This window comes from Oncorhynchus kisutch, linkage group LG4 (genome assembly GCF_002021735.2).
Source record: "Oncorhynchus kisutch isolate 150728-3 linkage group LG4, Okis_V2, whole genome shotgun sequence".
In the NCBI taxonomy this organism is placed as follows: Eukaryota; Metazoa; Chordata; class Actinopteri; order Salmoniformes; family Salmonidae; genus Oncorhynchus; species Oncorhynchus kisutch.
In genome coordinates, this window is record NC_034177.2 from 53,409,356 (window position 1) to 53,435,513 (window position 26,158).

Genomic DNA, 26,158 nt, shown 5'->3' on the forward strand with positions numbered 1-26,158 from the left:
TGTTTCCATCATTCACCTAGACTTGGTGTGTGTGGGAGTGGGACTATATGGAGAAGACATGCTGCTTTGACAGCATATGTCCCCCCCCCCCCCCCCACACACACATAGTGGACACACACTCAGACAGGGCCTCAGACAGGGTCTCATGCGTCGCTCCAGCCGATGCTTGGCATTGCGCATGGTGATCTTAGGCTTGTGTGCGGCTGCTCGGTCATGGAAACCCATTTCATGAAGCTCCAAACGAACAGATCTTGTGCTGACTTTGCTACCAGAGGCTGTTTGACTTGGTAGTGAGTGTTGCAACCGAGGACAGACAATTTTTACATGCTTTCAGCACTCTGTGGTTCCGTTCTGTGAGCTTGTGTGGTTTAACACTTTGTGGCTGAGCCGTTGTTGCGCCTAGACATTTCCATTTCACAATAACAGCACTTACAGTTGACTGGGGTAGCACTAGCAGGGCAGAAATTTGACGAACTGACTTATTGGGAAGGTGGCATCCTATGACGGTGCCACGTTGAAAGTCACTGAGCTCTTCAGTAAGGCCATTTCTACTGCCAATGTTTGTCTATGGAGATTGCATGATGGTGTGCTCAATTGTATACACCTGTCAGCAACGGGTGTGGCTGAAATAGCCAAATCCACTAATTTGAAGGGGTGTCCTATATACATACACAATATACAGTGCCTTGCGAAAGTATTCGGCCCCCTTGAACTTTGCGACCTTTTGCCACATTTCAGGCTTCAAACATAAAGATATAAAACTGTATTTTTTTTTGAAGAATCAACAACAAGTGGGACACAATCAGGAAAGAACTGAAAACTGCTGTTCACAAATGCTCTCCATCCAACCTCACTGAGCTCGAGCTGTTTTGCAAGGAGGAATGGGAAAAAAATTCGGTCTCTCGATGTGCAAAACTGATAGAGACATACCCCAAGCGACTTACTGCTGTAATCGCAGCAAAAGGTGGCGCTACAAAGTATTAACTTAAGGGGGCTGAATAATTTTGCACGCCCAATTTTTCCGTTTTTGATTTGTTAAAAAAGTTTGAAATATCCAATAAATGTCGTTCCACTTCATGATTGTGTCCCACTTGTTGTTGATTCTTCACAAAAAAATACAGTTTTATATCTTTATGTTTGAAGCCTGAAATGTGGCAAAAGGTCGCAAAGTTGAAGGGGGCCGAATACTTTAGCAAGGCACTGTATATAAAAGTATGTGGACACACACACACACTCACACACATCCAGACAAAGATACAGATATGGGCAGAGTGTCGACGGCAAAATTAGGCAACTAAATTAATGCTATTAAATTCTCTTTCTATGCATTTGTCAGCGAAACGACTACTGCCAACTTCATGCAATTAGTTACACATGCAGTGAATTCTGCTTATTGCACTGTAAGGTAAGCTGTGGCCCTTCTGAGACTGAACAGCAACCTGGGTTCAAATAGTATTTGTTTTCTTTCATAAACTTTGAGAGTTTTATTAAGCTGAATTGCCAGATGGGTGGAGTTTGAACTTTTGGCATTATTCGATTGGTTCCATTACACACTGGCAAGCTTAATCGAGAAAGTATGGAAAGAAAGTCTTTACACTATCCAGAAGCGAGTGATTGAGCCGTGATGGAACTATTGCGTGTGGTTGTGGATGTTATCAAAACTTGTGTGTCTGTCGTTATTTTCTCCCTTAGCCCTTATAAAAGGTCAGCAGTGTTACGGGCGCCCAACCAATTGTGCTATTATGTGTTTGTTTTTTCGCGTTATTTGTAACTTATTTTGTACATAATGTCTCTGCAACCGTATCTTATGGCAAAAAAAAGAGCTTCTGGATATCAGGACAGCGATCACTCACCTCGGATTAGACAAAGATTTTTTCTTCAACAAGCAGGACATTCTCCAAACACCTGACAAGGCCAACATCCCAGTTATTTACAAGAGGAAAAAACGCAGGTACAGAGGACACAGATCGGGATGCCTCGTAAGGTTCCACAGAAGGTGAGTGGGAAAGCTGTCGTTACCGTCAATATTACTCGCCAACGTGCAATCATTGGACAATAAATTAGACGAGGTACGATCACAAATATCCTACCAATGGGACATCAAAAACTGTAATATCCTATGTTTCACAGAATCGTGGCTGAATGATGACATGGATATTCAGCTAGCAGGGATATACCTGCCGAGAGTTTTCAGCTATACCTTTCGTGGCTGTTTATTTACCACCACAGACAGGTGCTGGCGCTAAGACCTTGAGACCATTAGCAAAATAGTAAAGAGGGGGAGGGAAAAGGAGGGGGAGAGGGGCTGGAGAAAGAGAGAAAGGAAGAGAGCAGGATAGAAAGAGTCAGTAGAGGGAGAAGGGGAAATTAGCAGAGGGAGAGAAGATTCTGAATCGAGGAGTATGACAGAGGCGAGTGGTACAAAGAGAGAAAATAGGAGAAGGAGAGAATGTGGAGGTGGGATGTTCTGAAGGTAAAGGTCAATTTTTCCTACATGGCTTCTGTGCCAGCCCAGGCATGTGTACTCAGTCAGTGGGCATGAAGATGGAAAGTGCCAGAGGGCACACAATCATACAATCCTATTTAGTCCTATAAACCCTGTGCCAAACTCTGTGCTTTTGTGCTGTCTCGTGTAAGCTCTGTGCCAAACCCTGCGCTGCGTTGATGTCCTTTGTGTTCTAATCTTAGACAGTTCTCTCTTCTCATTGTATCTCAAGGCCTTCTAAAGGGTTTATTCATGTGGATTCCTCTAAGCACTGTTTGAAAAGCGCCAACTCTTGTCACAAAGCCTTAAACCCTGCACAAACCTCTTTCTCCATTTCCCTTTTCTCACTCTGCTCTTGTCCTGTATGAATGTTTTTCCATACACTCTCTCTCTCTGGTCTCTTTCTTAGGTCTCGTCCCCTCTCTCTGTTTTGCCTCTCTCCTCTCCTCCCCCTCCCTTTCCCCTTCTCTCTCTCTCCCTTCTTTATCTGTCTTCCTCTCCTTTCTCAGTGAGACAGTGGAGAGCTGGCTGGTCCTAATCTAAGCCAGATGAGTTAGAAAACCCAGGCGTCTTCCACAGAGGTTTCTCTCCCCATTAACCACACACATACACACATACACACAGACCAGAGGAGGCTGGTGCGGGGAGCTATAGGAGGACATGCTCATTGTAATGGCTGGAATGGTATAAATGGAATGGAGTCAAACATACAGTTTTATATTATTGATTTATAATGGACCCCAATTGACGACACTGATATCTTCTAGTCTAGCCTGTCACTGTGGCCTAGCTTTTGGCAGGGCTATGGCCACTGATCAAGCACTGAACTACAGTTCCTTCATTCCAAATGGCACCTTAGGGCTCAGGTCAAAAGTAGTGCACTAGGAAATAGGGGGGCATTTGGGCCATAGTGCTTGTCTGTCCTGTCACTGTGACCTAGCTATGGAATCTGGTCACAAGTAGTGTACTATAAAAAGAGAATAGGGGTCCATTTGGGCCGTACTGCTAGTCTGTCCTGTCACTGTGCCCTAGCTATGGAATCTGGTCACAAGTAGTATACTATATAAAGGCAATAGGGAGCCATTTGGGCCGTACTACTAGCCTGTCCTGTCACTGTGGCCCAGCTATGGGATCTAGTCAAAAGTAGTGTACTATAAAGGGAATATGGGGTCATTTGGGATGCACTGCTAGTCTAGACTGTCACTGTGGCCCAGCTATGGAATCTGGTCAAAAGTAGGGTACTATAAAGGGAACAGTGTCTCCTGACCCCTCCTGTCTCAGCCTCCAGTATTTATGCTGCAGTAATTTATGTGTTGGGGTGCTAGGGTCAGTCTGTTATATCTGGAGTACTTCTCCTGTCTTATCCAGTGTCCTGTGTGAATTTAAGTATGCTCTCTCCAATTCTCTCTTTCTTTCTTTCTCCCCCTCGGAGGACCTGAGCCCTTAGGACCATGCCTCAGCACTACCTGGCATGATGACTCCTTGCTATCCCAGTCCACCTGGCTGTGCTGCTGCTCCAGTTTCAACTGTTCTGCCTGCGGCTATGGAACCCTGACCTGTTCACCGGACGTGCTACCTGTCCCAGACCTGCTGTTTTCAACTCTCTAGAGACAGCAGGTTCGGTAGAGATACTCTTAATGATCGGCTATGAAAAGCCAACTGACATTTACTCCTGAGGTGCTGACTTGTTGTACCCTCGACAATTACTGTGATTATTATTATTTGACCATGCTGGTCATTTATGAACATTTGAACATTTTGGCCATGTTCTGTTATAATCTCCACCCAGCACAGCCAGAAGAGGACTGGTCACCCCTGATAGCCTGGTTCCTCTCTAGGTTTCTTTCTAGGTTTTGGCCTTTCTAGGGAGTTTTTCCTAGCCACCGTGCTTCTACACCTGCATTTCTTGCTGTTTGGGGTTTTAGGCTGGGTTTCTGTACAGCACTTTGAGATATCAGCTGATATAAAGGCTATATAAATACATTTGATTTGAATAGGGGGCAATTTGGGATGCACTTCTAGTCTAGCCTGTCACTGTGGCCCAGCTTTGGGATCTGGTCAAAGTAGTGTACTATAAAGGGAATAGGGTGCCATCAGACACCCGACAAGGCCCAAATCCCTGTGATTCGCATGAGAAAGAGACGAAGATATCGAGGACGTAGGTCGGGGTGCCTTGTAAGGATCTGACGGCGAGTGGGTAATATGCCTCTACCATCAGTCCTATTAGCCAACGTACAATCATTGGATAAAAAAATAGCCGAGCTAAAATGACGAATATCCAACCAACGGGACATTAAAAACTGTAATATCTTATGTTTCACTGAGTTGTGGCTGAACGACGACATGAATAACATACAGCTGGTGGGGTTTATGCTGCATCGGCAAAATAGAACAGCCGCCTCCGCTAAGACAAGGGGAGGTGGTATGTGTATATTGGTAAACAACAGCTGGTGCACAAAATCTAATATTAAGGAAGTCTCAAGGTTTGGCTCGCCCGAGGTAGAGTTTCTAATGATAAGGTGTAGACCACACTATTTACCAAGAGAGTTTTCATCCATATTTTTCGTAGCTGTCTATTTACCACCACAAACCGATGCTGGCACTAAAACCAAACTCAATGAGCTGTAAAACACTCATTCAGAGGCAGCGCTCCTGTTGGCCGGGGAATTTAATGCAGGGAAACTTAAATCTGTTTTATCCCATTTCTCATTTCCAGCATGTTAAATGTGCAACCAGAGGAAAAAAACCTCTAGACCACCTTTACTCCACACAGAGAGACGCATAGAAAGCTCTCACGCCCTCCATTTGGCAAATATGACCATAATTCTATCCTCCTGATTTCTGCTTACAAGCTAAAACTAAAGCATGAAGCACCAGTGACTCAGTCAATAAAGAAGTGGTCAGATGACGTAGATGCTAAGCTACAGGACTGTTTTGCTAGCACAGACTGGAATATGTTCCGGGATTCTTTGAATGGCATTGAGGAGTACACCACAAGTGCATCAATTACGTTGTCCCCACAGTGACCGTACGTACATACCCCAACCAGAAACCACGGATTCCAGGCAACATCCGCACTGATCTAAAGGGTAGAGCTGCCGCTTTCAAGGAGTGGGACACTAACCCGGATGCTTATAATAAATCCTGCTATGCCATCCAACGAACCATCAAACAGGCAAAACTTAAATACAGGACTAAGATTGAATCATACTCCACCGGCTCTGACGCTCATCGGATGTGGCAGGGCTAGAAAACTATTAGAAAGGGAAACACAGCTGCGAGCTGCCCAGTGACATGAGCCTACCAGATGAGGTAAATTATTTCTATGCTCGCTTCAAGGTAGGCAACACTGAAGCATGCATGAGAGCATCAGCTGTTCCGGACGACTCTATGATCACGCTCTCCATTGCCAATGTGAGTAAGACCATTAAACAGGTCAATATTCACAAGGCCGCAGGGCCAGATGGATTACCAGGATGTGTACTCCGCATGTGCTGACCAACTGGAAAGTGTCTTCACTGACATGTTCAACCTGTCACAGACTGAGTATGTAATACCAACATGTTTCAAGCAGACCACCATAGTCCCTACACGAAGGTAACCTGCCTAAATTACTACCGAAACGTAGCACTCACGTCTGTAGCTATGATGTGCTTTGAAAGGCAGAGTTGGGATGCTGGCCTTCCAGGCAGATTTGCAAAGAAAAAACCATATCTCAGACTGGAAAAGAAAAATAAAAGATTAAGATGAGCAAAAGAACACAGACACTGGACAGAGGAACTCTGCCTTGAAGGCCAGCATCCCAGAGTTGCCTCTTCACTGTTGACGTTGAGACTGGTGTTTTGTGGGTACTATTTAATGAAGCTGCAAGTTGAGGACTTGTGAGGCATCTGTTTCTCAAACTAGACACTCTAATGTACTTTTCCTCTTGCTCAGTTGTGCACGGGGCCTCCCACTCCTCTTTCTATTCTGGTTAGAGACAGTTTGCACTGTTCAGTGAAGAGAGTAGTACACAGCATTGTACGAGATCTTCAGTTTCTTGGCAATTTCTCGCATGGAATAGCCGTCCTTTCTCATAACAAGAATAGACTGATGAGTTTCAGAACAAAGTGCTTTGTTTCTGGCCATTTTGAGCCTGTTATTGAACTCACAAATGCTGATGCTCCAGATACTCAACTAGTCTAAAGAAGACCAGTTATATTGCTTCTTTAATCAGGACAGTTTTCAGCTGTGCTAAAATAATTGCAAAAGGGTTTTCTAATGATAAATTAGCCGTTTAAAATGGTAAACTTGGATTAGCTAACACAACGTGCCATTGGAACACAGGAGTGATGGTTGCTGATAATGGGCCTCTGTATGCCTATGTAGATATTCCATAAAAAAATCTGCCGTTTCCAGCTACAATAGTCATTTACAACATTAACAATGTCTGCACTGTATTTCTGATCAAGAAATGTGCTTTTCTTTCAAAAACAAGTATAAGTGGCCCCAAACTTTTGAACAGTAGTGTATATATAAAAACAATTTCAATTTTAATATAATAAAAATGTATAAAAAAAATATTTTGAAAAATGATTTTTGTTCATCAATCAAATTCAATCAAATGTATTTATAAAGCCCTTTTTACATCAGCCTAGCCTAAAACGCCAAACAGCAAGCAATGCAGGTGTAGAAGCACCTTTCATGCCCCTGACTGCGCTAAACAATCCACCAGAAAGCAAAAGAAAGACATTCACGTGTTATAACAAATGCAACAACACCTGAGGATTGTATCATCAGTGCATCTGCAAGTCTGTCACATTGGTTTACTCTCATGATACAGCCAGCCTGAGAAATGGAGGAAGGGAGGCATCTGACCTGACTTGGTGTGAACTCCTCTTGAAGTGAGAAACCCCCACCATAGCTGTGAAACACACACACATAAACACACATGCAAACAGAGGCTGATGAGAACCGCCTGCTGAGCCTGTGAAACAAACACATTGACGCGAAAAGGTGAAATGGGGGCTGTAATGTCTGGCATCATTTACCGTATTGTAGCTTACAATCTGCAATGAAAAGCTCAGCCACCTCTCTCGTTCTTGCTCTCTCTCTCCTTCCTTCCATCTCTCCCTCTCTCCCTCTGCTTTCTGTCTGTGATACACCACAGCTGCACTGCAGTAAAGACATTGACATTTCAATAAGCAGCCGGCAGATTCGAAAGCAATAAAAAAAATAAAAAATACGTTGCTCACAATTTATAATTTTCATTTTACCCGCTCCCCCAGAGAGGGGTACAGGGAGGAATGGGGGAGGGTGGGCGCCCAGACCCCCACATGAATCAAAGTGACAAGGCCAATCAAGTGGAACATACTACTTCTTACTCCCTGGGCAGGAGACTGGGTCCTTGATGTGTGTAGGCACGGGCAGGTATATTAAGGAGTGTGTAGTTTGGCTTTAAAAGGAAAGAGGGAGGAGAGGGGTGAAGGGGGGGGGGGTGAAAGGGGGCGTGCTCAGGTTTGAATATGACAAAGAAGAACAGCTATATAGAGGAATAATAGCTGTCAAAATTATTTTCGTTTTAAAAGGTAAGAACCCAATCAGGTGTACAACAGCCAGGCAAAACTGTTGTAGCTGTCTAACCTCTTTTTCCCTGTTAGAGGGTTAGAGTTTATAAAGTCTATGAGGTTTAACTGGACCATGTGTTCCTTTGGAGGAAACAGACTTAACATTTTATGGGCACACATGCGTCACATAAAACACAGTTAGTGGAAAGAGAGGAGGTAGAGGTCGGGAGGGTCAGTAAGATCACCTGTGCTTACTTATCATCTCCACTCACTGTGACCACAAGGCAACCTCAAGCCAACTAATCACTACAGCCAGTAACCAACTAATCTAACCAACTCATTACCACAAACTCCAGATTAAAGAGTGGTGGCCATTCATTCGCCACAATAGCCACACGGTGAGGGGACAGGGGAGATGGGATGGGATGGGACAGAGGAGAGAAAGGGTAAGTCAATTTCTCAAGTCAGAAGGCCAGGGAGCCAGCCCCAGATCCAGTTGACCAAGGCCAACCACTAACCAACTAAGAGGCTCTTTACCCTGGACTACTTTGACAACACATACTAGTTCCTGGACAAAATACTTTTATAGTGTAAAGAGGCGGATCTACTGGAGTTTCAAATTTCTCTTTCCCAGGCCACCTTCCGAGGTAGTATGGGACACTAACCAACACATCACAATAATAGTGATGGCCAGAAAAGGAGAGAAAGGGTTAAGTCCAGTCTCAGAGAGTCAGACCCCAGGTGCAGTGTGGCCCCGACCCAGGCCTTGAGAGCCTGCCTGGGGAAGACTTTAATAAGGTTGGGATGGAACACCACTATCTTCCACACTATCCCCCAAAAATCTATAAAATCCTGTCTGCCTGGGTTCCATTCTCCCTGTCTGTTTGGTCTGCACTCATTAAAACAGTTAACAAGCCTCACATGATAGGCTGGCCTCCAGAAGTCCCCTAGGTCAGCGATTGGGCAGATTTCAGAGGAACTGGCTTCTGATTGCATGGCTTTCAGAGGAACTAGTTTGTTATTGGATGGCTTTGAAAGGAAAGTGTTTGTGATTGGATGGCTTCAGTGCTCCAGCAGACTGAAGGACATACATGGTAAAGAAGGGAACGAGTGACTGGTGACCTAAGAGATGAGCTTATCGTTTCCTCTCCTGTCATTCAGAAGAGAGGCCCACACCACACCTCTCCGAAAACAGATCACGACCTCCCCTAAAACCTTGCCGTTATAATAGACCATCTGGGATAGGAATAAGGTTCATTAGGGCAAACGTTAAGGTATAGTAGTTCATACTTGTATCAGTCCATTTTCTTCTCTTTTGTGCCTTTGACCCAAGCCAGGAGATATCTGAGCTGCATTCTATTACTTATGCAGTTGCATAATAAAGTGTAGCACAATGTATAATATAGTGTAGTAGAATAGAATTGCCACTGAGTGCCTAACCTGGTCTCATTGTAAAACATAATTTGAAGGGGTTCTTATACACTGCTCAAAAAAATAAAGGGAACACTAAAATAACACATCCTAGATCTGAATGAATGAAATTCCTATTCCTATTCTTATTAAATACTTTTTTCTTTGCTGACAACAAAATCACACAACAATTATCAATGGAAATCAAATGTATCAACCCATGGGGGTCTGGATTTGGAGTTACACTCAAAATTAAAGTAGAAAACCACACTACAGGCTGATCCAACTTTGATGTAATGTCCTTAAAACAAGTCAAAATGAGGCTCAGTGTGTGTGGCCTCCCTACAACGCCTGGGCATGCTCCTGATGAGGTGGCGGATGGTCTCCTGAGGGATCTCCTACCAGACCTGGACTAAAGCATCCGCCAACTCCTGGATTGTCTGTGGTGCAACGTGGCGTTGGTGGATGGAGCGAGACATGATGTCCCAGATGTGCTCAATTGGATTCAGGTCTGGGGAACGGGCGGGCCAGTCCATAGCATCAATGCCTTCCTCTTGCAGGAACTGCTGACACACTCCAGCCACATGAGGTCTAGCATTGTCTTGCATTAGGAGGAACCCAGGGCCAACCGCACCAGCATATGGTCTCACAAGGGGTCTGAGGATCTCATCTCGGTACCTAATGGCAGTCAGGCTACCTCTGGCGAGCACATGGAGGGCTGTGCGGCCCCCCAAAGAAATGCCACCCCACACCATGACTGACCCACCGCCAAACCGGTCATGCTGGAGGATGTTGCAGGCAGCAGAACGTTCTCCACGGCTCTGGACACGACGCTGACAGACACAGCAAACCTTCTTGCCCAGCTCGCATTGATGTGCCATCCTGGATGAGCTGCACTACCTGAGCCACTTGTGTGGGTTGTAGACTCCGTCTCATGCTACCACTAGAGTGAAAGCACTGCCAGCATTCAAAAGTGACCAAAACATCAGCCAGGAAGCATAGGAACTGAGAAGTGGTCTGTGGTTATCACCTGCAGAACCACTCCTTTATTGGGGGTGTCTTGCTAATTGCCTATAATTTCCACCTGTTGTCTATTCCATTTGCACAACAGCATGTGAAATGTATTGTCAATCAGTGTTGCTTTCTAAGTGGACAGTTTGATTTCACAGAAGTGTGATTGACTTGGAGTTACATTGTGTTGTTTAAGTGTTCCCTTTATTCTTTTGAGTAGTGTATTTGTATTTACACTAAGTGTATAATGGAAATGTTTTTTTTAATATCCCAACTCCCTCTGAGAGATCTGCAAGGTCACAGCCAGGGTCACCATTGTACAGCACCACTGGAGCAATTAGCAATTAGGGCCTTGCTCAATGGCACAGCAATGGTGTTTGAAACAGAAACCATACGGTTTCTGGCCCAAAGCTGTAACCGAGGCTACCTGGTTGTAACGTTCATAATTTGATTGTTATTCCATTGGTTAGCTCTAGGCAGATGCCACAGGGCAGAGTGGCCCACACTCACTGAATATGGCACTTTTAAATGTAAGAGCAATCACTACGAAAACCTTTCTCGTGAATGACCTCATTACTGAGTGCAGTTGATTGCATGTTTCTCACTGAAACATGGCTGTCTTCAGACTGTAATGCTGCTCTTATTGAAGCCTCCCCCCGGACTAAGTCTTTTTATGCTCTGAAAAGGGAAAAAGCATGGGGCGAGATTTTTACTAATGCTCTCAGCTGTAAGGATATTTCATTTTGGCAACTTTGGGTCTTTTGAGCATCGTGCTATACTGTTTAAATGTCAGCCACCAGTGCTGAACATAACCCTTTGTAGGCCACCACTGCCTTTCTTTCTTTACTGATTTCTCTGAACTATTGTCCTTGATAATTATGATAAAATCATTGTGTTGGGTGATTTTAATATTCATGTTGACAAAGAGACTAACTCCAAGGCCATTGAATTTTGGAATATTTTGAGCTCTATGGACTTTATCCAACATGTTACTGGGCCCACCCATAACCGCGGCCATACTCACCCCTCATTAACTGAAGCGAAGACTGGGGGTCTGCCTGAAGAACCAAACTACTCAGTAATCTCCTCCATATATCAAATCAAATCAAATTTATTTATATAGCCCTTCGTACATCAGCTGATATCTCAAAGTGCTGTACAGAAACCCAGCCTAAAACCCCAAACATCAAGCAATGCAGGTGTAGAAGCACGGTGGCTAGGAAAAACTCCCTAGAAAGGCCAAAACCTAGGAAGAAACCTATAGAGGAACCAGGCTATGTGGGGTGGCCAGTCCTCTTCTGGCTGTGCCGGGTGGAGGTTATAACAGAACATGGCCAAGATGTTCAAATGTTCATAAATGACCAGCATGGCCAAATAATAATAATCACAGGCAGAACAGTTGAAACTGGAGAAGCAGCATGGCCAGGTGGACTGGGGACAGCAAGGAGTCATCATGTCACGTAGTCCTGAGGCATGGTCCTAGGGCTCAGGTCCTCCGAGACAGAGAAAGAAAGAGCGAGAGAGAGAATTAGAGAGAGCATACTTAAATTCACACAGGACACCGGATAGGACAGGAGAAGTACTCCAGATATAACAAACTGACCCTAGCCCCCCGACACATAAACTACTGCAGCATAAATACTTGAGGCTGAGACAGGAGGGGTCAGGAGACACTCTGGCCCCATCCAATGACACCCCCGGACAGGGCCAAACAGGAAGGATATAACTCCACCCACTTTGCCAAAGCACAGCCCCCACACCACTAGAGGGATATCTTCAACCACCAACTTACCATCCTGAGACAAGGCCGAGTATAGCCCACAAAGATCTCCGCCACGGCACAACCCAAGGCCAACCCAGACAGGAAAATCACATCAGTGACTCAACCCACTCAAGTCACGCACCCTCCCTAGGGACGGTAGGAAAGAGCCCCTAGTAAGCCAGTGACTCAGCCCCTGTAATAGGGTTAGAGGCAGAGAATCCCAGTGGAAAGAGGGGAACCGGCCAGGCAGAGACAGCAAGGGTGGTTTGTTCTCCAGAGCCTTTCCGTTCACCTTCAGACTCCTGGGCCAGACTACACTCAATCATATGACACACTGAAGAGATGAGTCTTCAGTAAAGACTTAAAGGTTGAGACCGAGTTTGCGTCTCTCACATGGGTAGGCAGACCATTCCATAAAAATTGAGCTATATAGGAGAAAGCCCTGCCTCCAGCTGTTTGCTTAGAAATTCTAGGGACAATTAGGAGGCCTGCGTCTTGTGACCGTAGCGTACGTGTAGGTATGTACGGCAGGACCAAATCAGAGAGATAGGTAGGAGCAAGCCCATGTAATGCTTTGTAGGTTAGCAGTAAAACCTTGAAATCAGCCCTTGTCTTGACAGGAAGCCAGTGTAGGGAGGCTAGCACTGGAGTAATATGATCAAATTTGTTGGTTCTAGTCAGGATTCTAGCAGCCGTATTTAGCACTAACTGAAGTTTATTTAGTGCTTTATCCGGGTAGCCGGAAAGTAGAGCATTGCAGTAGTCTAACCTAGAAGTGACAAAAGCATGGATTAATTTTTCTGCATCATTTTTGGACAGAAAGTTTCAGATTTTTGCAATGATACGTGAGATGGAAAAAAAGCTGTCCTTGAAACAGTCTTGATATGTTCTTCAAAAGAGAGATCAAGGTCCAGAGTAACGTCCTTCACAGTTTTATTTGAGATGACTGTACAACCATTAAGATTAATTATCAGATTCAACAGGAGATATCTTTGTTTCTTGGGACCTAGAACAAGCATCTCTGTTTTGTCCGAGTTTAAAAGTAGAAAGTTTGCAGCCATCCACTTCCATATGTCTGAAACACATGCTTCTAGCGAGGGCAATTTTGGGGCTTCAACATGTTTCATTGAAATGTACAGCTGTGTGTCATCCGCATAGCAGTGAAAGTTAACATTATGTTTTCGAATGACATCGCCAAGAGGTAAAATATATAGTGAAAACAATAGTGGTCCTAAAACGGAACCTTGAGGAACACCTAAATTTACAGTTGATTTGTCAGAGGACAAACCATTCACAGAGACAAACTTATATCTTTCCGACAGATAAGATCTAAACCAGGCCAGAACTTGTCCGTGTAGACCAATTTGGGTTTCCAATCTCTCCAAAAGAATGTGGTGATTGATGGTATCAAAAGCAGCACTAAGGTCTAGGAGCACGAGGACAGATGCAGAGCCTCGGTCTGATACCATTAAAAGGTCATTTACCACCTTCACAAGTGCATTCTCAGTGCTTTGATGAGGTCTAAAACCAGACTGAAGCATTTCGTATACATTGTTTGTCTTCAGGAAGGCAGTGAGTTGCTGCACAACAACCTTTTCTTAAATTTCTGAGAGGAATGGAAGATTCGATATAGGCCAATAGTTTTTTATATTTTCTGGGTCAAGGTTTGGCTTTTTCAAGAGAGGCTTTATTACTGACACTTTTAGTGAGTTTGGTACACATCCGGTGGATGGATAGCCGTTTATTATGTTCAGTAATTTAGTTGGAATAGGGTCCAGTATGCAGCTTGAAGGTTTAGAGGCCATGATTATTTTTATCATTGTGTCAAGGGATATAGTACTAAAACACTTGAGTGTCTCTCTTGATCCTAGGTCCTGGCAGAGTTGTGCAGACTCAGGACAACTGAGCTTTGAAGGAATACGCAGATTTAAAGAAGAGTCCGTAATTTGCTTTCTAATAATCATGATCTTTCCTCAAAGAAGTTCATGAATTTATTACTGCTGAAGTGAAAGCCATCCTCTCTTGGGGAATGCTGCTTTTTAGTTAGCTTTGCGACAGTATCAAAAAGGAATTTCGGATTGTTCTTATTTTCCTCAATTTAGTTGGAAAAATAGGATGATCGAGCAGCAGTAAGGGCTCTTCGATACTGCACGGTACTGTCTTTCCAAGCTCGTTCCAATTTTCTGGAAGCTTGCTTCAGAGCTCGGGTATTTTCTGTATACCAGGGAGCTAGTTTCTTATGAGAAATGTTTTTAGTTTTTAGGGGTGCAACTGCATCTAGGGTATTGCGCAAGGTTAAATTGAGTTCCTCAGTTAGGTGGTTAACTGATTTTTGTCCTCTGGCGTCCTTGGGTAGACAGAGGGAGTCTGGAAGGACATCAAGGAATCTTTGTGTTGTCTGTGAATTTATAGCACGACTTTTGATGTTCCTTTGTTGGGGTCTGAGCAGATTATTTGTTGCAATTGCAAACGTAATGAAATGGTGGTCCGATAGTCCAGGATTATGGGGAAAAACATTAAGATCCACAACATTTATTCCATGGGACAAAACTAGGTCCAGAGTATGACTGTGACAGTGAGTAGGTCCAGAGACATGTTGGACAAAACCCACTGAGTCGATGATGGATCCGAAAGCCTTTTAGAGTGGGTCTGTGGACTTTTCCATGTGAATATTAAAGTCACCAAATATTAGAATATTATCTGCTATGACTACAAGGTCCGATAGGAATTCAGGGAACTCAATGAGGAACGCTGTATATGGCCTAGGAGGCCTGTAAACAGTAGCTATAAAAAGTGATTGAGTAGTCTGCATAGATTTCATGACTAGAAGCTCAAAAGACGAAAACTGCATTTTTTTTTGTAAATTGAAATTTGCTATCGGAAATGTTAGCAACACCTCCGCCTTTGCGGGATGCACGGGGGATATGGTCACTAGTGTAGCCAGGAGGTGAGACCTCATTTAACACAGTAAATGTATCAGGCTTAAGCCATGTTTCAGTCAGGCCAATCACATCAAGATTATGATCAGTGATTAGTTAATTGGCTATAATTGCCTTTGAAGGAAGGGATCTAACATTAAGTAGCCCTATTTTGAGATGCGAGGTGTCATGATCTCTTTCAATAATGACTGGAATGGAGGAGGTCCCTATCCTAGTGAGATTGGTAAGTCGAACACCGCCATGTTTAGTTTTGCCCAACCTAGGTTGAGCACAGACACAGTCTCAATGGGGATAGCTGAGCTGACTACACTGTCTGTGCTAGTGGCAGACTCCACTACGCTGGCAGGCTGGCCTGCACCCTATTTCATTGTGGAGCTAGAGGAGGTGAGCCCTGTCTATGTTGGTAGATAAGATGAGAGCACCCCACCAGCTAGGATGGAGTCCGTCACTCCTCAGCAGGTCAGGCTTGGTCCTGTTTGTGGGTGAGTCCCAGAAAGAGGGCCAATTATCTACCTATTCTTTTTTGGGAGGGGCAGAAAACAGTTTTCAACCAGCGATTGAGTTGTGAGACTCTGCTGTAGAGCTCATCACTCCCCCTAACTGGGTGGGGGCCGAAGACAATTACTCGATGCCGACACGTCTTTCTAGCTGATTGGTGATCTCTGACTGTTCATCCTAACATCGTTGGTACCGACGTGTATAACAATATCTCTATACTCTCTACACTCGCCAGTTTTAGCTTTAGCCAGCACCATCTTCAGATTAGCCTTAACGTCGGTAGCCCTGCCCCCAGGTAAACAGTGTATGATCGCTGGATGATTTGTTTTAAGTCTAATACTGCGGATAATGGAGTCACCAATGACTAGAGTTTTCAATTTGTCAGAGCTAATGGTGGGAAGCTTCGGCGTCTCAGACTCCGTAACCGGAGGAGTAGAGACAAGAGAAGGCTCTGCCTCTGACTCTGACTCGTTGCTTAACGGGGAAAACTGGTTGAAAGTTTCTGTCAGCTGAATGAGCGACACTGGTTGAGCATTCCTACAGCATTTCCCTCCAGAAACCGTGAGAAAGTTGTCCGGCTGCGGGGACCGTGCGAGGGGATTTATACTAACGTTACTATCTGTACTTACTGGTGGCACAGACGCTGTTTCATCCTTTCCTACATTGAAATTACCCTTGCCTAACGATTGCGTCTGAAGCTGGGCTTGTTCTCCTGTATATTATGAGTACAGCGACTGCAATTAGAAGGCATCATGTTAATGTTACTACTTAGCTTCGGCTGTTGGAGGTCCTGACGAACCATGTCCAGATAAAGCGTCCGGAGTAAAAAAGTTGAGCCTAACTCTCACACACTCACATCACACACATATTTAAACAAAAAAACAAAAAATATATTTTTTTCAATGATAACTGTTCAATTAATTTATACATTTATAAATATATTTTTTTCAATGATAACTGATCAATTAATTTATACATTTATAAATATATTTTTTTGTTATCTGTTTTAACAAGCATTTAGTAAAACAATTTCTATTGTGTATAGTTTTTATGTGGTGTGGTTTTCATATAAGCCTTCCAACCACACCTGCACACCGTTTTTTAAAATTGTTATTTGCTTTTATCTGTATTGTTGTTTATCACTTGTTTTCTTTAGTGGAATAAATTAAACTTAAAGCAAATTAAGGCCAACCATTGATGCCACAGCTCTAGTGAAGTTAAAAAAGGTCACATCCAAACAGAGCCCCTTGAATGAGTGAGGAAACGAATCAATTATAGAGAAATTGCAGAAAGGCAGAGCGGAAGTTAAGAAAGTTAAAGTTGCTGGTCCATTATGATATTCTGAGAAAGAAACTTGGCATATACAGTATAACAGTATAACAATATATACAGTATAACAAAACAAATTAGAAATGGGCTCATTTTTTTTATCTCTAATAATCAGAATATTTAGAGAGTACTCTTCTCGACCATTGATGGCCTGATAAATTTTACCCCCGCAAACCTATGTGAACTTTACTCCACATCTAAATGCGATGAGTTTGCGGCATATTTCAGAGATAAGATAACACACATTAGGCTGGGTGTCAGTCAAGCAAGACATTCAACACTGTTGACCATAATGTCCTTCTGGACTGACTGGGGAGGTCGGTTGGTTTCTCCGGTCCAGTTCTAAATTTGTTTAGGACCTTTTAACCAGTTGAGAGTATTTTTGTCCCCCTTGGTGAACATACTGTAACTCAGAGAAAATACATATCCCACGTGGCGTTCCACAAGTTTCGATTTTGGGTCCGGTACTATTCAGGTAACATACAGTATATTACCCCTTGGCAGTGTTATCAGAAAGCTCAGCATTGATTTTCACTGCTACACAGACGATACACAACTTAAAATGTTTGTGTCACCAGAGGATTTTAGCTCCATGGATGAATTATTAGACTGTATTAGTGATTTAAATAATTGGATGGAGACAAGACCGAGGTACTTAATGTTCATTTCTTAAATGGCAGGCTATAGCCTTTCAATATTAATAATATAGCTTAAATAATAAATGTCCGTTCTTCTTAGACTTCCTGGATTGCTCCTGACTAATTTAGAGTTAGTATGTTGTTTAATAGCCTTTTGAAATTTTGATAGTGACAGAATCACACATTACTTCCCAAGCAAAGTCAATGTTTGTCTCCCAGGCTATATAAGCTTGTAAGACAGCATATGAATGTCATAGAGACAAACCAAAGATATCCCATATGCACCGGAGTCACATATTTTCCCAGCATTTCCCAGCTTGTTTCCAGCTTAAGCATTGCGAACTGAAGCGTTGTGATACATCACTTTATACAATCAGATTTATTTATAATCGAAATCTTAAGCTAACATGGGGTATGCATTGTCTTTAACAAAAGCCACAATACCCTCACATATTCCCTCATTTCGAGCCCTGCTTTTAGGAGTGCATGGTGACTGAAGGAATGGGCTGACAAAATCTATGGATAGTAGACTATAACTTAGTCTGTGAAACAGGTAGGCTTACCTTTGATTTCTTGAATAGGAAAGAAATAGTGTCACGCCCTGACCTTAGAGATCCTTATTATTCCTTATGTTTGGTTAAGTCAGTGTGTGACTCGGGTGGGAAAGTCTATGTTTTCTATTTCTTTGTTTTTGGCCGTGTGTGGCTGCTGTCTATCGCTGTCTCTGATTGGGGATCACATATAAATTGTCATGTTCCTTTTGGGTTTTGTGGGATCTTGTTTTCTGTTTAGTGTCTGTTGCCTGACAGAACTGTCCACTTTCACTTTGTTATTTTGTTTGGGCGCTTTACACGCTGTGCTTTGGTCCACTCCTTTCGACGAGAGCCGTTACAAATAGGCTCCTACACAAAGCCCTCTTGTTGTTAGTAGCACAAAGTCAAATTGAAATGAAGACTGTTTAAATTAATTAGGCCTTCTCGAATTAGCCTAGTTTCAGCAACCATGACTGTCCATCTCTGTGGCTACCGCTTCATTGTAAGTTATGTAACTTACTCAAATATGGCTTATGGTGAGGTCAAGTACTAGATAAATAGCTTCATTATGGGCAATGAAACTGTTGTTTTTATTCATATCAATTATAGCAGTAGCAAGCTTACCTCCGGTCCTCCTCATCTCCGCGCTCTCAATGTCAAACTGAATAGGACATCAGTAGGCCTAGTCCACACACACAGATATTGTTTTTTAAAAAGAAGCCAGAGAAGCCTTTGACTCGCTTCTTGAAGTGCCACCGTAACCAGCACAGCCATTGGTTAGGCAGCACAAAAGGGTTTACATCAGCAAGAGCAGGGGAGGCCAGGGATCATGATTGAGATAGCCTTTGTTTAGAAGCCTAATAAATAAACTCACCTTCTGCACCTGCTTCCTGACTCCCAGCGTATACGTATACAGAATAACACCTCAACAATATAGAAGGAGCAGAGGATAAAACCATCTTCCAGATGGTCAACGAACAGGGTCATCTACTCCACCAACACAATGACCAGCTGGCGCAACTGGGTATGGCCATGGAGGAGGTCTTTCGCCTTCTCCTTCGCATTCTCCAACGCCTCCACCACAAGCGAGGTTCTCCATAACCCTATCAGAAGTTCTCCTACCACGGGTCGTCCCAGTGAGCCAATCCCCCAGCCTACCCAGCCGTCCGCCCAGGTCAGCGATGTGTGACTATCCCTTCCGGAACTCCATCAAAATGCCGTGGTTTCCTAATCCAGTGCTCCCTCTATTTCATCTATCAGACGGGAGCCCCCACCACCGAGAGGCCCAAGGTTGCCACGGCCATCTGGGAGAGAGAAGAATAGGGTTATAGCTCTGTTCAGAGCAGTCTTCCAAAGGGCAGAGAGGGAGGTGAGCGACTTTTCCGGCTCTGGCAGAGTGCCCAGACAGCTGCGGAGTACGCCCTCACCTTTTGGACTGTGCCAGCTTCCAGTGGATGGAATGAGCTGGCGCTCCGCACCCTATTCCGCAGTGGACTGCATGAGGAGGTCCAGACAGAGTTGGCATGTCGGAATGACAATATTTCTTTGGACGTTCTCATCTCGATGGTCATCCATCTGGATAACCTTCTGCGGGAGCGCTGGTGTCCACCTCGCCCCTCGCCTCCCTGCTTTGGCTGTCCTGAGACAGAGCCTGAACCCATGGAGGTAGGTTCACACACCACTCCGCAGCAGACAGCTGGGGCTCTGTCCCTATTGCGGCCAGGAGGGGCACCAGCTTCAGTGGTGTGTCTGTCCCTCAAGTGTTGTCTCTACAGCTCTAGTGGACTCCGGTGCCACTGGGAACTTCATCGACCAGGCCCTTGCCTCCTCACTTAACATAACCTCATACCCACACTCCTCTCCTTTTCCTATCCAAGCTCTGGACACACGACCATTGGAATCCGGCACAGTTATGCACACCACCGCACCACTCACCCTCACTGTGGGACCCATGCACAAGGAAAGCTCTCCCTTCTTCATCACCTCCACACCTGCACACACGGTAATCCTTGGCCTCCCGTGGCTCCAACGTCACAATCCAACCATCACAAGGTCGAGTACAACAAATACCGCTTGGGGAGCAGGATAGCGGAGGACCTGCTTTCCCGTACCCTGTGGTTCCACCTCGGTTGAGGGTCCTGTGAGTGTACACCAGCCCGTCAATTGGTTCTCCCATATCATTGGCCCCGTGTGTTGGGATGTAGATGTGTACATCCGCCAGGCTCTGGAGCGGGAACATATTCTTGCCACCTGCCCTCCAGAGTGCATCTACGTTCCCACAGGAGTAAGAGATTGGCTGTTGACCTGGGCACACAGGACACCCAGATATCACCCGCTTTATCCAATCCCTCTCCGAAAAGTACTGGTGCCCCACCTTGGCGCAGGACGTCACCGACAATGTCAACTCATGCTCCATATGTGCTCAATCCAAATCTCCGGTACTATGGCCTTCCGGAAGACATATTTTCTGACTGTGGTCCCCTGTTTCACGTTGCGGGTCTGGAATGCCTTTATGGATAAGCTGGGGGGTCACGGTCAGCCTCACATCCGGGTACTGGCAGAGTCACTGCCAGGACCGGGCAAGGTGAGTGGGACCCTGTTCCTTCCCTGGGTGGATTACACCCGGAACTCACTTCGTCACTCCTCCACTGGACTATTTCCCTTCTAGTGCCTCCTGGGATATTAGCCGGCCCTGGCTCTATGCACTCCGAGCCAGACTGACGCCCCTGCAGTGGATGAGTGGTTCTGCTGTCAGAAGGATCAGGTGGACCACCACCGCAGTGAGGCTCCAGTGATCCATCCTGTCTGGCTCTCCACCAGGAACCTCCCTCTCTGCCTGCCCTGCCAGAAGCTGAGCTTTGTGGGGCCTTCAAGGTAACCTGGGATCTACCTGCACATTCATATATACATATATATATATTCTGCACATCTACCTTCCAGTGTTTAATTGCTATATTACTTCGCCACCATGGCCTATTTATTGCCTTACCTCCCTTATCCTACCCCAGTTGCACATACTATATATATATACTTTTTCTAATGTATTATTTACTGTATGTTTGTTTATTCCATGTGTAACTTTGTGTTGTTGTATGTGTCGAACTGCTTTGCTTTATCTTGGCCAGGTTGCAGTTGCAAATGAGAACTTGTTCTCAACTAGCCTACCTGGTTAAATAAAATAAAGGTGAAATAAAATTTAAAAAATTTAAAAACCTATTGTCTCAATCTCCCCACCAACTACCAGACCTCACCTTCCTTTCATGTTTCCTTCCTCAGGCCAGTGGTGCCAGGTCGCCTGGCTGATGCCGTCCCTCATGACACCCCGCCGCCTCCCATGGACGTCGAGGGGACCCCTGCCTATATGCTGTTATGATCCTCTTGGACTCTCGACGTCGTGGGGATCGGCTCCAGTACTTGCTGCAAAAGGTGCCTCTACAAAGTATTGACTTTGGCGGGGTGAATAGTTATGCATGCTCAAGTTTTCCGTTTTTTAGTCTTATTTCTTGTTTGTTTCACAATAAAAAATATTTAATAATATGCAACTTCAAAGTGGTAGGTGTGTTGTGTAAATCAAATGATACAAATCCCCCCAAAAATCTATTTTAATTCCAGGTTGTAAGGCAACAAAATAGGAAAAACGCCAAGGGGATGAATACTTTTGCAAGGCACTCTATTTAGGGAGTTTCTCCCATTCTTCTATGCAGATCCTCTCAAGCTCTGTCAGGTTGGATGGGGAGCATCGTTGCACAGCTATTTTCAGGTTCTCTCCAGAGATGTTTGATTGGGTTCAAGTCTGGGCTCTGGCTGGGCCACTTAAGTACATTCAGAGACTTTCCCCAAAGCCAATATTGCATTGTCTTAGCTGTGTGCTTAGGGTAGTTTTCCTGTTGGAAGACTAACACTCACCCCAGTCTGGGGTCCTGAGCACTCTGGAGAAGGTTTTCATCAAGGATCTGGCTGTACTTTGCTCTGTTTATTTTTCCCTCGATCCTGACTAGTCTCCCCAGTCCCTGCTGCAGAAAAACATCCCCACAGCAGGATGCTGCTACCACCATGCTTCACCGTAGGGATGGTGCCAGGTTTCCTCCAGACGTGACGCATGGCATTCAGGCCGAAGAGTTCAATTTTAGCTCTATCAGACCAGAGAATCTTGTTTCTCATGGTCTGAGAGTCTTTAGGTGCCTTTTGGCAAACTGCAACTGGGCTGTCATGTGCCTTTTACGGAGGAGTGGCTTCCATCTGACCAATCTACCATAAAGGCCTGATTGGAGTAGTGCTTCGGAGATGGTTGTCCTTCTGGAAGGTTATCCCATCTCCACAGAATAACTCTGGAGCTCTGTCAGATTGACCATTGGGTTATTGGTCACCTCCCTGACCAGGGCCTTTCTCCCCCGATTGCTCAGTTTGCCCAGGTGCCCAGCTCTAGAAAGAGTCATGATGGTTCCAAACTTCTTCCATTTATGAATGATGGTGGTCACTGTGTTCGTGGGGACCTCCAATGCTGCAGAAATGTGTTGGTACCCTTTCCCTGATCTGTGCCTCGACACAATCGCGCCTCGGAGCTCTACAGACAATTCCTTCGACCTCATGGCTTGGTCTTTACTGTGGGATCTTATATAGACAGGTGTGTGCCTTTCTAAACCATCTCCAATCAATTTAATTTTCCACAGATGGACGGACTCTAATCAAGTTGTGGAAACATCTCAACGGTGATCAATGGAAACAGGACGCATCTGGCCTCAATTTCGAGTCTCATAGAAAAGGGTCTGAATACTTATATAATTAAGGTATTTCTGTTTTTTTTCTGTTTCTTTTCTAAAAAACTTTTGTTGCTTTGTCATTATGGGGTATTATGTGTAGGGGAATGTGATGAGGGGGAAAAATCGAAGAATAAGAATAAGGCTATTACAAAATGTGGGAAAAGTCAAGGGGTCTGAATATTTTCTGAATGCACTGTATGTTAGGCAGAGCTCCCTATGCTCTTATTTAGACCTGGGGTGGCGTAGGATTATCTACCGCCTCGCAGAAGTACTTTATCCTTCAGTATTTTTACCAAGCATTCCTTTGGTAAAATTCCTGTAGCTCAGAGCACACTACTCCGCTCCGTCGACAGTCAGTACTTGGGTGTACCATAATGCATTGCAGCATTAGAGAGAACCAACATGGTGACACGATTGTCATTCAATTTAATGTGGCCCAGCTGTCTCCCTACCAAATGGCTCTGCTCCAAATACCCATGGTACAGTGCTGCAGGTTGTGTCTGCACCCCAAATGGCACCCTATTTCCTATTTAGTGAACTACTTTTAAATCATGGCCAATTAAAAGTAGTGCACTACATAGGGAATAGGGTGCCATTTATAAAGCATCCTCTGTTCCTCACTCCCCTGCTGGGAGAAGTAAAGACGGGTGCTCAGTGTAGTGTGGGGGACTAAAGGTGACATGGCTGTGAACCAGGGACGGGAACACAGAGGACAAACACACACCAAGACAGACGAACGCACGCACACATGCAAACGCCTCCGCTGAGAGGACGGGGATGTGGCAGTAAGGATTCCCTGGTGGTTTAGGCAGCTGTAAACATGATACACCACTGAGAAAGGGAGAAACAAGGGAGAGAGAGAAAGAGGGATTAGAGAGAGCCATAAAGGGGGGGGGGGATAGAGGGCGCATGGATAGAACAAAAGCATGAGACAGATGAAGAGGGATCGAGGGAAGAGAAGGGGGCAGAACAGATGGAACAAACAGTCACAGCGGGGGCCATTCTGTTCATATTATATTGTGCCAATGAATATCATTAACATCTTCTCTAATCAGTCTCCAAGAATATTCTACGAACTCATGGCTGCTCCTCCCCAACCGCTACAACACCCTTTCTATTTCTTCCCCTTTTGACTTAAAAGTCACTAATTCATAAATTCATAAAATGCTAAGGTTCTGATAACAAATGTCCCCTGAAGAAAGTTGCTGTTATGAATGGCATCTGTTACATACTGTTGCATACTGTTGTCAGTCACAATAACCTGTCCTTATCTTACTAGAAAACACCCATACCCGTGTTGCATACTCATATACCTCTATTATAAACGCTTGGTTGATAATTGAGGGGAATTGTTTTCAACCATTTTAGGCCTGCAAATGAGCATTTGAAATCGTTACGCAGACAAGCTCAAATCTGAGCTTTCCAAATGGCAGTTTACGAGATTAAGGAAACCAAACCACTCATGAACATTATTATCTGTGACACTCAAATGTGGCGGTACGGTCAATAAAAGTTACAACAGTTTTTGGGGAAACAGTTCTTGCCGTTTCACTCATCAGAATTCATTGTAGGGTAGCCTAGTGGTTAGAGCGTTGGACTAGTAACCGGAAGGTTGTGAGTTCAAACCCCCGAGCTGACAAGGTACAAATCTGTCGTTCTGCCCCTGAACAGGCAGTTAACCCACTGTTCCCAGGCCGTCATTGAAAATAAGAATGTGTTCTTAACTGACTTGCCTGGTTAAATAAAGGTAAAATAAATAAATAAAAATAAAATTGTCTTTATTCAACCAGGTAATTTATTGAGAACAAATTATCTTTGACAATAACAACCTGGAATTGCAGTCTCTTTGTGAAGATGTAGCCTATATCCTGTCACAAAACAAGAGATGACAGGATGTGTGCACTCAGAAACACAGCCTTCACAGAAGAGAGTAACCTTGATTAGCCCAAGGCAGGACAGGAAGACAGGTTTATTTCTCTAAAACATCCAGGACAAAGGAGGGTCAATAGGTTGTCAGTCAGATGTGTCACATTATAGGGGACAACAGGAAGTGAAGCATGGGTGATGGCAGGAAGCTCTGTGTCTGTGAAACAAGGATGTCCTTTTCTTTATGTGTGTACCGACTGTCCTCTCTCCTTTTCCTTTATGAGGACAGCACAGCCTTGACACACCTAAAGCCCCAAGCCATTGTGACAAGACCTCAAAAAGAAAGCATTGAGAAAGAGACCACATGCTCTGTACCCTTAGCACATATAAAGTATCTTCTACTTTCCTCCTGTCTTTCCTTCTGTCTCTCTTCTGTCTTCTTCTGTGATATGACAAGCTGTTGGAAGACAAGGAGGAAATGGTGGACTCACTCAATATCCTCAGTGATGGACCATAGAGATACTACATACCTACAGTATGTGTCCTATTTAATTCTGTGTGATGTACTGACTCTCTGATAGGCACTGCACCTGGTCCCTGTCCCCACCATTCCCATGGAATTCCCATGGTCTTGTCTGCTCCCAGCCTGGGTGTGTTCCTGGCACTGTACGGATGGGATAAATAAATCACACAGTCCCCCTGGAGAAAAGGGAAATGGAAGACATCTGGTGATGGTGATGAGGCTGGAGCTTCTCTATTAGAGCCTGTTGGACAGTCACAAATAGTTTCAACTGCAGTCAAATATTGGTCAAAGGGTCTTTGTCTCTTCTAGGGATTTTATTTTTACAGGACAGTCTATGTTCAGATGTATTACTCCTTCCAATCATCACATCAACACCGAGCACTGATTCCCTCTCCTCAGTGTTGAGATGCCACTGTATGTGGTGTAGTCTCCTGTGACAGACTGTTAACGTAATGTCAGAGGATATCGGGAGATGAAGTGGAAACTGACCACTAGGGGCAACAGTGAATGCTGTTACCTTTAAGTAGGTTTAGGTTTTGCTGTACAGGGATGGTGGATAGGCGTAAGCATCTGCATCTGGTGTCAAATGTTGCATGTTCGAATTCAGCGATAGAAGTTTTATTTTATTTTTTATTTTAAGCCCATCCTCAGATCCTCAAAAAGGTTCCACAGCTGCACCATCGAGAGCATCTTGACTGGTTGCATCACTGCTTGGTATGGCAACTGCTCAGCCTCCAACCGCAAGGCACCAAATCTAGGCCCTAAAGGCATCTTAACAGTTTCTACCCACAACCATAAGACTCCTGAACAGCTAATCAAAGGGCTACCCAGACACCTCTTTTACGCTGCTCCTACTCT